This window comes from Petaurus breviceps, unplaced genomic scaffold (assembly GCF_028583685.1).
Source record: "Petaurus breviceps papuanus isolate PSGF00001 unplaced genomic scaffold, PetGlider_PUasm1.0 208, whole genome shotgun sequence".
NCBI classification, from domain to species: domain Eukaryota; kingdom Metazoa; phylum Chordata; class Mammalia; order Diprotodontia; family Petauridae; genus Petaurus; species Petaurus breviceps.
Window position 1 is genome coordinate 14,550,938 of NW_027185852.1, and position 14,242 is coordinate 14,565,179.

At 44.6% G+C, this 14,242-nt stretch overlaps 1 long non-coding RNA gene across 5 annotated transcripts in view; it reads left to right on the forward strand.

Annotated features, from left to right (window-relative positions):
• The window catches only part of LOC138165283 (uncharacterized), a 112,942-nt gene that overhangs the window by 72,048 nt on the left and 26,652 nt on the right, over window positions 1-14,242 (forward strand). For 4 of the 5 annotated variants that reach the window (XR_011169327.1, XR_011169331.1, XR_011169329.1 and 1 more), the window contains 2 exons: window positions 4,659-4,861; window positions 7,143-7,404. This is a non-coding gene — a long non-coding RNA (uncharacterized lncRNA). Of the gene's footprint in view, window positions 1-4,658; window positions 4,862-7,142; window positions 7,405-14,242 lie in introns of those variants that run through there. The other variant, XR_011169330.1, reaches the window with a different exon arrangement.

Genomic DNA, 14,242 nt, shown 5'->3' on the forward strand with positions numbered 1-14,242 from the left:
CCTTCCTTCCTTCCTTCCTTCCTTCCTTCCTTCCTTCCTTCCCTCCTTTCTTTCTTTTTTACTTTTCTACCTTCCTCTTTTTTGATTTCCTCTTCCTCCTCTTCCTCTCCCTGCCTTCACATCACTTTTACTGCCTTGGTTGAAGGAAGTACCCAGTCACTACCGGGGCATCTTTCTGGCCTCCCTACAGCATGATACCCGAGAACACTCTCCTAACACACCAAAGGTTCCCTGATTATTTGAGTTTTGTTATAGGATTATCATGGAAAGCAAGTAGCAGCATATGTGCCTAACCACAGCGAACCTTTTGGAAAGGTTCCAAGCTCACTCCCTCTCCTGCTTCTGTCTCTCTCTTTTTCTCTGGCCCCCTCTATCTCTATCTCTGTCTCTCTCTGTCTTTGTCTCTGTCTCTCTCTGTCTCTGTCTCTCTCTCTGTCTGTCTCTCTCTGTCTCTGTCTCTCTCTGTCTCTGTCTCTCTCTGTCTCTGTCTGTCTCTCTCTCTGTCTCTGTCTGTCTGTCTGTCTCTGTCTCTGTCTCTCTCTCTCTGTCTCTGTCTGTCTGTCTCTCGTCTCTCTCTGTCTCTGTCTCTCTCTGTCTCTCTGTCTCTGTCTCTGTCTTTCTCTCTCTCTGTCTCTGTCTGTCTCTCTCTCGTCTCTGTCTCTCTCTCTCTCTGTCTCTGTCTCTCTCTGTCTCTCTCTCTCTGTCTCTCTCTTTCTCTGTCTGTCTGTCTGTCTCTCTGTCTCTGTCTGTCTCTCTCTCGTCTCTGTCTCCTCTCCCTCTTTTTCTTTCTACCACTGCCCTTTTCCCCTCTTCCTTCCTTTGTTTCTTTCCCAGTATCTCTCACTTCCTGACAGAAGGAGAAAGGTCAGATAACACCTGGAGCTACCTGTGGGCTGTGAGCCTGCACTATCTTCCTCCAGTGGGTGCTGAGGCTGGAGGGAGGCTTCGGTTGGGGTGGAGGCAGCTAATCTCTTGTGCCAACTTGTCTCAGGCTTGGCAGTATTTTTCAGCAAAAATTATCTTTGACAAAAGGACGTGGGGTGTGGGAATTTCCGACTGAGTTTGGGGAAGCAGAGGTAGTGGGTGGGGGACTGTGGAGTAACGGGGGGAGAAGGGAGGGCCATTGGTGATCTAGAGTCTTCCCAACTGTCATTCTTTAAGAGCAGACAGTGGCTACTGAGGGAAGAGCTTTGGATTTGGACTCAGAGAACCTGGGTTTGAAACCTGGCTCTGTTCCTTGTGACCTTGGACAAGACACTCTACCTTAGTTTCCTCCTCTACAAAATGAAGGGGGCTGGCTGGATTACCTCTAACATCCCTTCCAGCTCTAAATAGATGCTTGGCAGAGTTGTGAGAGGCAGTTGTGAAGTGAGCAGAGAACCTGATTCAGAGTGAGGAAAGACTGAGTTCAAACCTGACCCTGTGGGACCCTGGACAAGATTCCCAGGGGATTCCTGAGGTTTCCTCAGGGAACTCTCTGAGGCTGGAAGTTGCAGAACAAAGGTCTAGCTGCAATGGTAGGAGTCTGCTAGTGAATCAGTCAACATACATTTAAGGGGTGCAAGATACTGGGCATACAAAGGCAGGACTGAAACAATTCCCACCCTCAAGAAGTAGCCTCCGTGCCTGGGGTGGGGATGGTATAGGAAGAGGCCTTGGAAGGGAGCTTTGAAGTAAGTTGGAGGTAGAAAGGAGGAGGAAGGGGGGGACAGGCTACACAAAGACATGAAGGGACATGGAATGTTGTGTATGAGAAACAGTAAGAAGGTCAATGTGGCCAGACTGTTGAGGACATGAGAGAGAGAGAGATAGACAGTGTGTAATAAGCCTGGAAAGATAGCCTGAAGGCATATTGTGAATAGCTAGACGTGACAGAGAAGTTTTCATTTTATCCTGAAGGCCATAGGGAGCCACTGTGGCATCTTGAGGAGGGGAATGACACGGTAAGATCTGTCTGTGCTTTAAGAACATTACTCTTGTAGCTGAATAGAGGACAGATTGTAAAGAAGAAAGACTGGAAGTAGCAACATTAATTAGTAGGTTATTACAATAGTCCAGGTCAGAGGATAGGAGGGTCTGACCTGGGATAGTGGCTCTGTGAGTGGAGAGGTGACTGATGATATAACATATTATAACACAATGTAGGATAATACAGGGTCATGCAGCATAAGGTAATTTAATATAAGATAATACAATGTAATGTAACATAAGGTATCATTACATTTCTCTGAAGTTCAATCACATCCACATAGGTTATTGATTGGTCATCTGCCTATATGGATGGATAGTCCCTGGGATTCTTACTATTATCAAGGAAAGAAAGAAGATATTGGAAATACTAATACTATAGTGATATAAATCTGTTTTTCTACTCTAAGGTTCCAAGCAATTTTCTCAAGAGAATGCTACCTATGAGGTACCAGGTGGTGCAAGTATTATAAACTCCATTTTCAAGATTCTGACTTGTCCCACAGTGATCTAGCTGTTAGCATCAGAGCAAGGATTCCAAACCAAGGCTTCTCAGAAGTTGAGCCTTCTCTCTGCTGTGTTCACCCTTCTAGTAAGGAGGTGGTGGCAGACATCTCAATTTGGTAGGATGGAACATGTTTCAGTGTCATTGGCCCCAAAGCCAAGAATTTCAGAAACAGCCCCAGGTAAGGGATTGTTAGGCAATGTAATTCACTGAAGAGTACAGTAATTATTATTTTCAGTAAAAGTCATTATTATTAGGGTTTTGAATGACAGCTGTGTTTATACTTAGCCACAATCTTGAATAATTTTCAGTTAAATCTCTTTATAGTTTGGCTATCTTCACACCTTCCTTCTGACATGCAGTTAGATCAGCCATGAGGTCAGTTTGAGTTGCCTCTGGAAGATAGTCTTAGACCTGAACCAATTCCTTTCTAATATAATAATAAGACTTTAAAATTAAAATAATAAATTAAGAATGAAAAACTTCTGTTTTCACAACAATATTTTTTGGGCTTCAGTTTCCTCATTTGTGCAAAGAAAGGTTTAAACCATACTGTCTCAGTGGAACTTTCCAGATCCCATGATCATATAGAGGAGGAGCTAAGGCTCAGAGCCACATTAATAGTGTAAGAGGTAGCATTTGAACTCAGGTCTTTTGACTCTTAACACTAGCTGTATTTCCACTACATCTCCTTGCTTCTCAGGCACTTGGTTGAGTTATAGAGATAATATTCAATATGGCAGATCTGTGGTACACAGTTTTATTCCAAGGTGGATAGTATTGTGCAGAGCAAAGCTCACCAGAGTGGGTATTAGTAGCCCCTGTTCCAATCCACTAACTGGCTGTGTAGACTTGGAATAGTCATTGCATCTCTGATTTCCTCCTTTATAGGGTGGGAAAAGTTTGTGAGTCTAGCCCTTTTAAATTCAGAGGCAAACTATAAGAGTGAGCCTAGCAATACCTACCATTCTTTCTCCACATTCAGAATTATCTAGAATTTTTTATCATATATCTATATCTATATATTTTTTGTATGAGTAGGGTGGGATGGGTGTGGAGATAGAAGTTAAGAACTATAATTTCATCCTTATAGGGAGAATCCTGGTGAGGAAATTGCCTTTACCAATGCTTTCCAATTTACAATATTAGAGTTTACAACATTAGAGAAGGGGCAGTGAGGAATTAAGTAGTTTTCCCATGGCCAGGGCCAGTCTCTATCAGAGATAGGATTTGAACTCAAATCCTCCAGACTCTGAGGCCAACTCTCCATTTACTGTCCAAGATAGTTGCTTCAAGAGCAGAATATTCTATGAGCTAATTTTATAAGCTCTATAAGCAGAATACTCTACAAGCATTCCCAAGCTCAGAGACTGATGTAGCTAATAAGCCTTATAGGAGGTAAGAAAAGGAAGGAATCATCGTGGGGGAAGGTGGGGAGACAGGAAGGCTTCAGAGAAGAAGCGAAGCATCAGCTGGGTTTTGAAGATTGGGGAGGCTTTAGGTTAGGGCTTCTGAACATGTTCTGGGGCCTGGACCCTACTGGCAATCTGGAGAAGTCTATGGATCCCAGAATGGGGTTTTTGAATCCATAAGATAAAATACAGGATCACAAAGGATGCCGATTATATTGAAATAGAGATAGAATTCTTTATTCCATTTCAAACTTAGGGATCCCCTGAAATTTCCCCACATGCCCCTTAGAGGTTCGAGCTCCACGAACACCAAGTTAAGAAGCCAAGCTAGGGAGTCTGATAGGAAGACACAAGGCAGAGGAGGTAATAGTGCTGGTGGAGGGGTGGGGTGGGGGGGTGGAGCATGAGGCATTCTGGGAAGCCAGTGAATACTGGCAGGCTGACAACTCTGTCTCCTCATTCAGCTTGTTATGTTTCTGACTTTGTTGAATCAAGGCAAGACGCATTTATTAAACACCAGCTAAGGACTGAGACTTTCTAAAGGATCTTAGAAGGCCATGTCAGTTCCTCCAAATGCACACTCTTTCTCCCCATGCAGATCACAACCCAGGAACATGGTCATCTGCTTCAAACAAACTGGCTACATCTGGGCTACTTTGGGGTTGAGATCTTTGGGAATTTGTTCCTTCTAGAATTCCAGGAAGCTTAGCCTTCCTCTCACTGTGTGTCCCATAGACAAAGGGAATTCCCATTTCCCCTTTTTGCTATTTCAGAATGCATTGGAGTTTGCCGATGTGAGGAGTGTTCCCAAGGTACATCAGTGGGTCCAACCCCACGGTGCCGATGCTCCGGGAGTGACCCCACCTGTCACCCACTGCCTGATGGATGCCGGGCCCTCCTAATGTGTCATGTGAACTTTCGTGCTCCCACACAATGTTTTCCAGGGAAAATTCTGGTCAGAGGACTCATTGCCCAGGTTTGAGATAAGTGTGAAAAACACAGTGTGAAAAACACAGCGCAAAAGAAAACAGGCCCGAACTTTTCTAACCAGGGCAACGTTTAGCTGCATGCTTAAGGAGTGTGAGAGTGAGCCTATGTGTGCTGGGGCGGGGTGGGACAGGAGATGGATATGATCGACAAAGAGAGAAACAAGGGGAAGGGGGCAGATAGGGAGAGATAGATGGGAAGAGAACAAGAGAAAGGCAGGAAATGCAGTAAGAAAGGGGAAGAGCAGGAGGGAGAGAATGACAGAGAGGGACAAGAGAGAAAGGGGGCAGAGAAGGGGGAATACAGAGACACACAGAGAGACAGAGGGGTGTGTTTGTGTGTGTGTGTGTGAGAAAGAGGCGGGGGAGAGGGAGAGGGAGAAAGGGAGAGAAAGAATCAGAGATATAGACAGAGAAGGGGAAGATAAGAGTGAAGGGAAAATGGATAAAGAAAGAGGAAAACAAAAAGAAAGGAGAAGAAAGAGAGGAGAAGAAAAAGGGAGAGAGAGAGAGAAGGAGAAAAGACAGAAAAAGAAGTGAAAGCCCTGCTTTTATCTTCGTAGCCCTAGCCTCTGACACAGACCCTCGCAGAGTTGTGGTGGTGATGAGGATGGACAGACAGACAGGGAGAGGGAGGGAGAGAGGGAGGGAGGAGAAAAGGAGAGGAAAAAACTGAGAACAGAAGGGAGAGGGAGCCTGGGCCTGGGCCTTGTGGGAGGCAGGGTTATTAATCATACTAAAAGCAATTTGGCCCCATGGGAATGTATAAGGATCCAGCTAAAATCAATGGGAAGTTTTATGAGACAATTTACTTGCTAGATGTGGGATTGTTGAATTTCTTGTGAAGTTTGGGTGGGGGAGGGGTATGCTGGCTAAGAGCTCCTCCAAAGCCTTCATCAGGCAAGAGGAGAGAGCTTGGCCTTCCTGCTGAGCAGAGGGGTTTACAGCTGTCTCAGGGGTCCCCTCTCCTCCTTCGGTAGGAGGTCTTTCAGTGAGAGTAGCTGCGGGGTCAGAGAGGTGAGGAACTCCCTTTGGAGAGGGATGTCACTTTTAGAGGACGAAGAGAAAGTTTGTCCATGTCCAGGCAGAGATATAGTCCCAGCAGCATCTGCATTGCAGAGGCCTAAGCCTTTGTTGTGATATGTGCAAACAGCACAGGAAGAGGGGCACCTTTAGAATTTCAATTTGAAGCCCTTGATGTTTCTTTACTGTTTTATGAACCAAGAGGCCTCCTTGCATCCTGCCTCTCCCCTCCCCAATCCATCCTCCACACAGCTGCCCAACAAATATTCCTAAGGCCCAAGTCTGACCACGTCACTCCCTTGCTCAGTAAACTCCAATGATTCCCCAGTGCTTCCAAAACCCACACTTCTTGTTTGGCATTTGGCTTGCCCATTGCAATCTGGCCCATGTTTCCAGGCTGACTATACATTCTCCTCCCTTACATCATCTAGGGTCCCTCTCTTTTCCAGACATGATCCCCCATCTCTAATACTTATGCTTGTGCAGAGGGTTCTCCTCAGCCCTTGGGATCCCTAGCTCCTGTGAGGGTCATCTCAGATGCCGTCTCCAACAAAAGGCCCTTTCCAATTCTTGATCAAATGAGATAATGTAATCAGTGTAACATGACACAATGTAATGATGAGATAATGGAATAAAAATGAGTAAAGCACTTTGACAATCATAAAGCATTATGTAAATATTGATTATTACTATTATTATTATTTTTTCATTGTTAGATTTCCTTCTCTATGAAATCACTGTGTGTTTATTTCACATATTTCATCTGTGCAACCATATATTTTTATATTGTATCCCCTCATTAGAAAGTAAACTCCTTGTGGGCAGGGGCTTGTTTTTGTCTTAATAGATGCTTGTGGAATTTATGGTTTCAAAATGATCTAAGGATTTTTTCTATAGCAAGGTAAAATCAAAGGATTCTGGACATGACCAGACCCAGGATTTAATCAGTGTAGGGAGCCTAGGGCAAGGAGCTTCGTCTCTCAATGCTGCTCTGCATTTGGTCTTCAGCTTACATACAGTCTTCCTGAGGCACCTGAGGGTGCCCAGGACTGCAGAGTCAGAATGTGTCATGGACAGGACCTGAGTGCAAGGATTCCTGCCTCAAAAACCATGTCTTTATCCACGAGGCCATGCTGTCTCTCCTCAAACAGAGGAGACAAATAATTATATATTAATGAGATTATCCTGTATCAGCTATGAAACTGATGCTCATTGAATTGCATTCACACACATCACATTCTTTTGCAGATGGGAAAACAGGACCAGAGAAGACAATTATGACCCAAGGACATAGAGCACATGAGCATCAGGACTAAGGTGGCTGTGGAGATGGGAAGATGAGCCTTCCTCTGGGTTTGTGCCTGCCAGCTAAAAACGAGACCCCCAGCTCCTCCTTCAGTGCCTTCTCTCCCTCACATCAACCTCAAGTCTCATTTTATGCTCACATGGCCATCACTCTCCATTAGCATACTAATAAATGTTTATGAGATTATACTGTATCAACTATAAACTTTTACATATTATTAATTAACCTCATACACTGGATAGGGAGCTCCTGAGCATTTACTGACTTGTAAACGATGAGAGTGGCAGAGAGGGAACAGTGCCTTTGGAACGAATTGGGGCTGCTTCAACCAGAGAGAGAAGACCCTTTCTGACTGTATCACTTCCATGTACAAATCTGTGGGGATCTCCCTGTCCCACTCCCCCTTCATCTCCAAACCCAAATGACGCCATATCTCAGGCAGGCACCCCATTATTCCAGAACGTTCCCCAAGAAGCCTTTCCTAACCCCCTAGTTGTTGTTCCTTTCTTCTCCAAACTACATTTATTCATCTGCTTAAAGAGGCTCCATAAGATTCCATGGCTCCCTAATGCCTCAAGGATAAAAGAGATTCCTTTTTTTGGGTGTTTAAAGCCCATCTACAATCTGTTTCAAGCTGTGTTCCTAGGATGATAACATATCACTTCCCTCACCTCCACTTTACATTCTAGTCAGATTGCCCAACTGCACCTTTATACACATGACACTTCATCTACCACTCCACGCCTTTACCCACACCTGTAAGACTTTCCCTCATGGCTTCCTCCTGTTAGAATGTTCACTATTAGAATCCTGTCTCCCTTTGAGGCTTCTCTCAAGCACCACCTTCTACTAATAAGAAGCCACTCCGGATTCCCCCAGATGTTAAGAGTCCCTTCACCCTCTACTATTTTGTAAATACTTTGGATCTTTTTGTATAAGGTGTTCCAAAGTCTCAGCAATTAAAGCTTAAACCTGCACTGAGATTTTTGGGACACCCTGTCCTTTATCTGGATGCAAACTACTTTCCCCCAGTAGAATGTAATCTCCCTGAGGGCAGGAACTGTTTCATCTTTGTCTTTATTTACCCAGGCACTTAGCATAGCGCTTGGTGTATAGTAGATATTTAGGAAATGCTTGTTGATTCATTAATTGATTCTTTCTCTTCTCACCTCATCTTGACAATGGAATATTCTCCTACATCTCCTCTCTCAACATTTACTGGTCATGTAACCCTATGCAAGTCATTGAAATGCAGCCTGCCTCAGTTTCCCCACCTAGAAAATGGGGATAATAATAACACCTACTCCCCAAGGCTGTTGTGAGGATCAAATGAGATCCCATTTGTATGGCGCTTTGCAAATCTTAAAACACTATATACATGCTAGTTGTGGTTGTTATTATCATTGTTCATATTGTTATTTGAAGACCATCAGTGAGGAAGAACACAATTATCTTTCAAAGATGCCTGGAACTCCTGAGCATTTCCTGACTTCCTTTGGAGAGCTGTCATTGGAGGAAGCATCATTTAGTGGCTAGGGATCTAGACCTTGGGTCGGAAAGACTGGAGCTCAAGTCTCATTTCCCACATTGACCCTGGGCAAATCATCACCTCCCTATGTTCTAAAGGGATAGCTCTCTGTGCTGTGAATTTCAGAGAAGATGCTCACCTGCCTTCCCAGAGGCAGCTTTCTCAGCAGGAACTCCCTAAGCCAGAGAAATCATAGATCAAATTTTAAAAAAAGATTCATTTTTCTTGACATCGAGCCCAAATTTCTCTCTCCAAAATTGTTTCCCATTCTTCTTAGTTCTGTCCCCTGGGACTCAACAGAATTAGTCTCATCCCTCTTCAGATGATGATAGCTAGCATTTATATAAAGATTCAAGGCTTTAAAAGCACTTGACACATGCCTTATTGGGTCCTCTCAACAACCTTGGGAGATACATACTATTATTAAATTATCCCCATTTTACAGTTGAGGAAACTGAGGTTAGGTGTTTGGTCCAAGGTCACTCAGCTAGCGAGATCTCAGCTATCTGAGATAGGATTTGAACTCACTTCTTCTTGACTACAGATCCAGCACTCTAACCTTTGTTCCACCTAGCTGCCCAATGTTTGAAGATAGTTTTCATGTGTCCCTAAATGTTTTCTCCAGGATAAACATCCCCAGTTCCTTTGGTCAAACCTCACATGGTTTAATCCCAAGACCCTTCACCATCCTGGTAACCCTTTTCTGGAACTTTCTGGTTCACCCATGTCCTTTCTGTCTTGTTCCAGAAATGAACCGTGAAATCCAGGTATGGTTTGACCTGGCCAGGGACAGTGGGTCTTTCACCTCTCTAGTCCTGGCCCCAGGCGACTCAGTCCAGTCTTTAATTGTGCTGTCTACACCTCCCTCTCAATGTTCAAGGCCCCCAAGCACACCCTAACCTATCTTCTCTTTCTAAAGATGATCACCCTTCTGTTTCATTGAGATGGCACCCACACCCAATGATCCCTTTATGAGAGTGAGCCACACCTCTGTGGGAGTCAGAAGAATGGAATCCTGGGAAGTTTGAGTAAGTGTACACTGGGGAGTCCATTGCGGAGGAGCCTGAAGCAGCTGTGAGGGAAGAGGGGACTTCTCTCTCCTCCAACCCACACCCTGGTGTGTGGTAGTGACTTGCCCAGAGGGAGATGTCCCATGCAACAGTTCTAGATTTAATGAGTTTGAGAAAGTTGAAGGCTCAGTTAATGGAAAAGAGGCTCACTCATGGCAGATTTGGATACAGGAAGGCAGACATTTCTCATCTTCTCTCTCAAGCTTTTTCCTCCATCCCAATTTCTGCCAGTAGCGCCTCCTCCTCTAATCCCCCAAGTCGGGGACTTCAGATTTCTAGGCATTTTGCTGTCCTTTACCCATAGTTTCAATCAGTCATCAAACCTTGCCAGTTCCATCTCCACAACCTCCCCCTCATCTGTCCCCTCTCTCCATCCAGACTGTCATCACTTTTTGTCTGAGTTGTTGTAACAGGCTGCTATCTGGTCTTCCCACTTCCAGTCTCTTCCCTTGTCCAATCCATCCCCTACACAGCTGCCAAAATAATCTTCCTAATGGACAAGTTGCTCTTAAACTCAGAAACAAAATGCATGGATTTCAGGAGCTTGAGATCAATGTAAGCCATTGTGGGTATCAAATCCTTTCTAGACAGTTACTATGACCTTGGGTAAGTCCCTTGTTTTCTCAGTGCCCTAGGCAACTCTCCAAGATGGTGAGTCTAAGATAAGAAGCTCCTTGTATAAAAGAGAGGACAGGTCCAATCCAGTTTTTATTTTAAAGATACCCTGTTAGACTATGCAAAGATACAGGCAACCCAGCCTTTGCCCTCAAGGAGTTTACATTCCAATGTGGGTTTACATACACATGCATAGACAAGCAAAGGAGAATATAGTGGTGCAAAGGAAAGACCAAAGTTCTAAGAAAAACGGCTGAAGGAAAACTTTTAGTGGGGGGGGGGGCATGAGCACCTATGTTAAGATATGTTAAGATAGGAAATTTAATGTAAATCTAACAAGTGGGCATGAGAAGGGAGGATATTGCAGGCATTCTCTCTGAATGTATGGGGAGAAGCTTGTGTCTGTAATCTGTACTTCCTACCTAGTGCCCAGCTATAGATCACTAAGACCTTGTTTACAGAAGGCTTTGGACTCCTTTGAAGATGTATGCTTTGCTAAACTGGACAGTGGGAATGGACAGCTCGTTCCCTACATGATAAGATCAGCAAGGTTCCCTGGGCTCCCAGCTTTGGAGATACACTCATCTAGTCCTGAGCACAGTGCTTTTACCTAGAGATCACCCCACAGCAGTGCAGAGAAATTTCTGGAGGCGGTTGAAGCAACACCCCCAAACACAGAATTTGTGGAGAAGGAAGCACTGGGGGACCCCTCCTAAGGACAGGCAGTGTGATAGAACAGAAAGAATGCTGGGCTTGGAAAGAGGAGAGACTTGGGTTCATAGGTGGCCTCTGATACGCTATGACCATAGAGAAGTCAATAACCTCTCTGAGCCTCAATTTCCTCATCTGTAAAATGAGGATAATAACCTCTTCCCCCCAATACTGTTATGAGGACTGAAAGAGACAGTGAATGGCAAGTGCTCTGCAAACTCTAAGGTGCTCCAGACACCTGAAGACTTTGGGCAAGTCATATGATTTCTCTGAGCCTCAGTTTCCCCATCTGTATGATAAGCACAGTAGCACATGGTATTCTATTTGCTCCTCAGGGTTCTTGCAAATATCTGTACAAACGTAAATGATTCTATGAAAAATTAAAAGCAACACAAGACTTAAGTAGCAAAATGATACATACTGTGCTTGTTAGTCAAGGAGTATTTACTAGACATGTCCTGTGTGGCAGGTAATGAGCTAAGTACTGGGGACATATGAAAAAAAAAACAAAATCAGGGGCTCTTCCCCCAAGGAGCCCACATTATAGTAGGAGAAGCGACGTATGAATAATTAGGCACATAGGAGATATACTTACATATGTGTGTATGCATAGACACTTACAGGCATGGGGGCAGCCAGTGCAAGGGTATGGAGCTGGGGTATGGACAGCAAAGTACACAAGGTATGTAAGAAACTGGAGAGGGGCTTCTGCGTCACAGGAGCAGCAAGAAGACTGGGCATTTTCCCTGCTCCCTATGCCTTCTCAAACCTCTGTAAAACAGAAATCATGCACTAAAAATGAAGCAACTTCAGCTGTCTCCATGGTCTAGGATACTGAGAATCCAAAAGAAGGTAACAAAAAAGGGAAGAAACAGGAAAGGTGGGAATAGGTGCAGTTGTGAGGGTCTTTTCTGTAGAGATTTTGGAACTGAGTGAGCAGAGGAGAGGGAGGTAATATGGTGAGACCTGACCTTTAGGAAAATCACTTTGGCAGCTGAATGGAAGGTGGATTGGAATGGGGGAGAGAGCAGTTAGAAAACTAGAAAATAGTGTAGGTGTGAGGTGAAGAGGTCCTTTAGCAGGCCGGTGACTGTGTGAGTGGAGGGTAGAAAACACACACACATAGATACATGTACCATATATGCATATATGTATGTGTATATATGTAGACATGTATACATATATGTCTACATAAGATATGAAGGCAGGATGCACAAGATCTGGCAACCGATTGGATGTGTGGAGTGAATGTGCATGAAGGATCCCAATGTGGTGAGCTTGGGTGACTGGGATGGTGCATTCAATGGTAATAGGACATTAGGAAGAAGGGACTGATTGGGGGCAAGATTCTGTCTGTTTGGGAAACGTTGAGCTGGAGAGTTCTACAAGACATCCAGGTGGCCTTGCTGACTGATTAAGATTGATTACTAAGTACATGGTAAAGATGTTTGGAGGAAGTACTAAAGGCATTGGAGGAGTGAAGCATAGCTTCAAGCTGCCATGCTCGGTGAAGGCTCCATGAGGAAATTGGGTTGAACTGGGTTTTATGGGCCACATTCATAGAATGTTGGAGCTGGAAGGAATGGTCAATGGTAGAACATAGAATTTAGAATGTCAGAGCTAGAAGGGACCTTCACTGTCATCTAGTCCAATTTCCTTATTTTACAGATGAGGAAGCTAAAACTCTGAGAAGCAAATGACTCTCCCAGGGGCACAAGGCAGTTAGCAGCACCCAACTCTGTTCTTCCTTCTCTGTGACTGCCACCTGACTTATGGAGTCCCCATTTTAAAAACTTTACACCAGGCATTTGTCAACCCAGAGTTCAATGGGTGGGTGAGAGGAACTCTGTTGCAGTGGACCTAGGCTTGGGTTGGAATGGAATCTCAGACACTCATTGGTGATGTAATCCCAAGCAAGTCTCTTAAAGTCACTGCCATCCTCAGGTCTGTAAAATAAGGGGTTTGAACAAAATGAGCCCTGAAACCCCTTCCAGCTTCAAATCTAGGACGCTATAACCTTAGGTCCCTTAACCTCTCTCAGCCTCAGTTTTCTTTTCCATAAAATGGAAATGACACTAATATTGACTCAACAGGATTGTTGTGAGGCTCTGATGAAATAATCTTGTCATTGCTTTGCAAACCTTGGAATCTCATGTAAACTTTGGCTCTTATTTAATCTCCTTTCATCTCTATTGTCTGCCCTCAGAGGGGAGCATAGTCAAGCTGGCTGAAAGGCAAGGGTTTATCCACATGATGGATTATAAACTGAATAATCCACAATATCCAGTTGGGATCTAGCCTTAGACTGAAGTTTATAGGATTTTAGAATCAGTTTGAGAGCAGGAAAGGACCTCCAAGTCCAACCCCCTCATTTTACAAATTAGGAAACTGAGGCACAGAGAAAGTAAGGGACTTGCCTAAGGTCAGACAGGTAGGATCAAAGTTTAATAGATGTGGAGATGGAAAGGACCTCCAGGTCTAACCCCTCTTTTGAGAAATGAGGAAACTGAGGCACAGAGAGGTTAAAGAACCTTCTCAAGGTCATATAGATGATATCCCTGCTCTTTATGACTCCTCTCAACACACTCATTTAGCCCATGTTTGGAAGACTATGAGTCAGGTGCTGGGCTTTCCAGGCACACAAAGATGTGAAAGGTGGGGCGTTGTTGAGCCAGGATATTTCGCTTAGTTCTCTAGGTTCCTGGTATGCTAGAGTTCAGGAAGGGGTGGAGGGGCAGCAGACCAACAGACTGAGGCTAGGCTGGGGCTTACAACAGAACAACCAAAGAGCATCAGTGTGCCCCCTCCACTGTGGCAGGGTTCTGGGCACTCTGATCTCCTGGCAAAATCTGCCTCTTTGTGTCAAAAAGAAGGCGAATCACACATGTGCTGCTCCCAAATATGGTCACAGCACAGGGGCCATCCCTGCTGGAGATGCACAGTTCCATTCACTGATGGCCAACTCTGGCCCAGAAGCCAGAGGGAGGCCGATGGGCAGCCTGTGCTGGGCTTGGCTGAATTCTACCTTGCTTAGTTTCCAGCTCATCATTGATGGGATAAGTTCTACTGGGGTGTGTGTGTGTGTGTGTGTGTGTGTGTGTGTGTGTGTGTGTGTGTG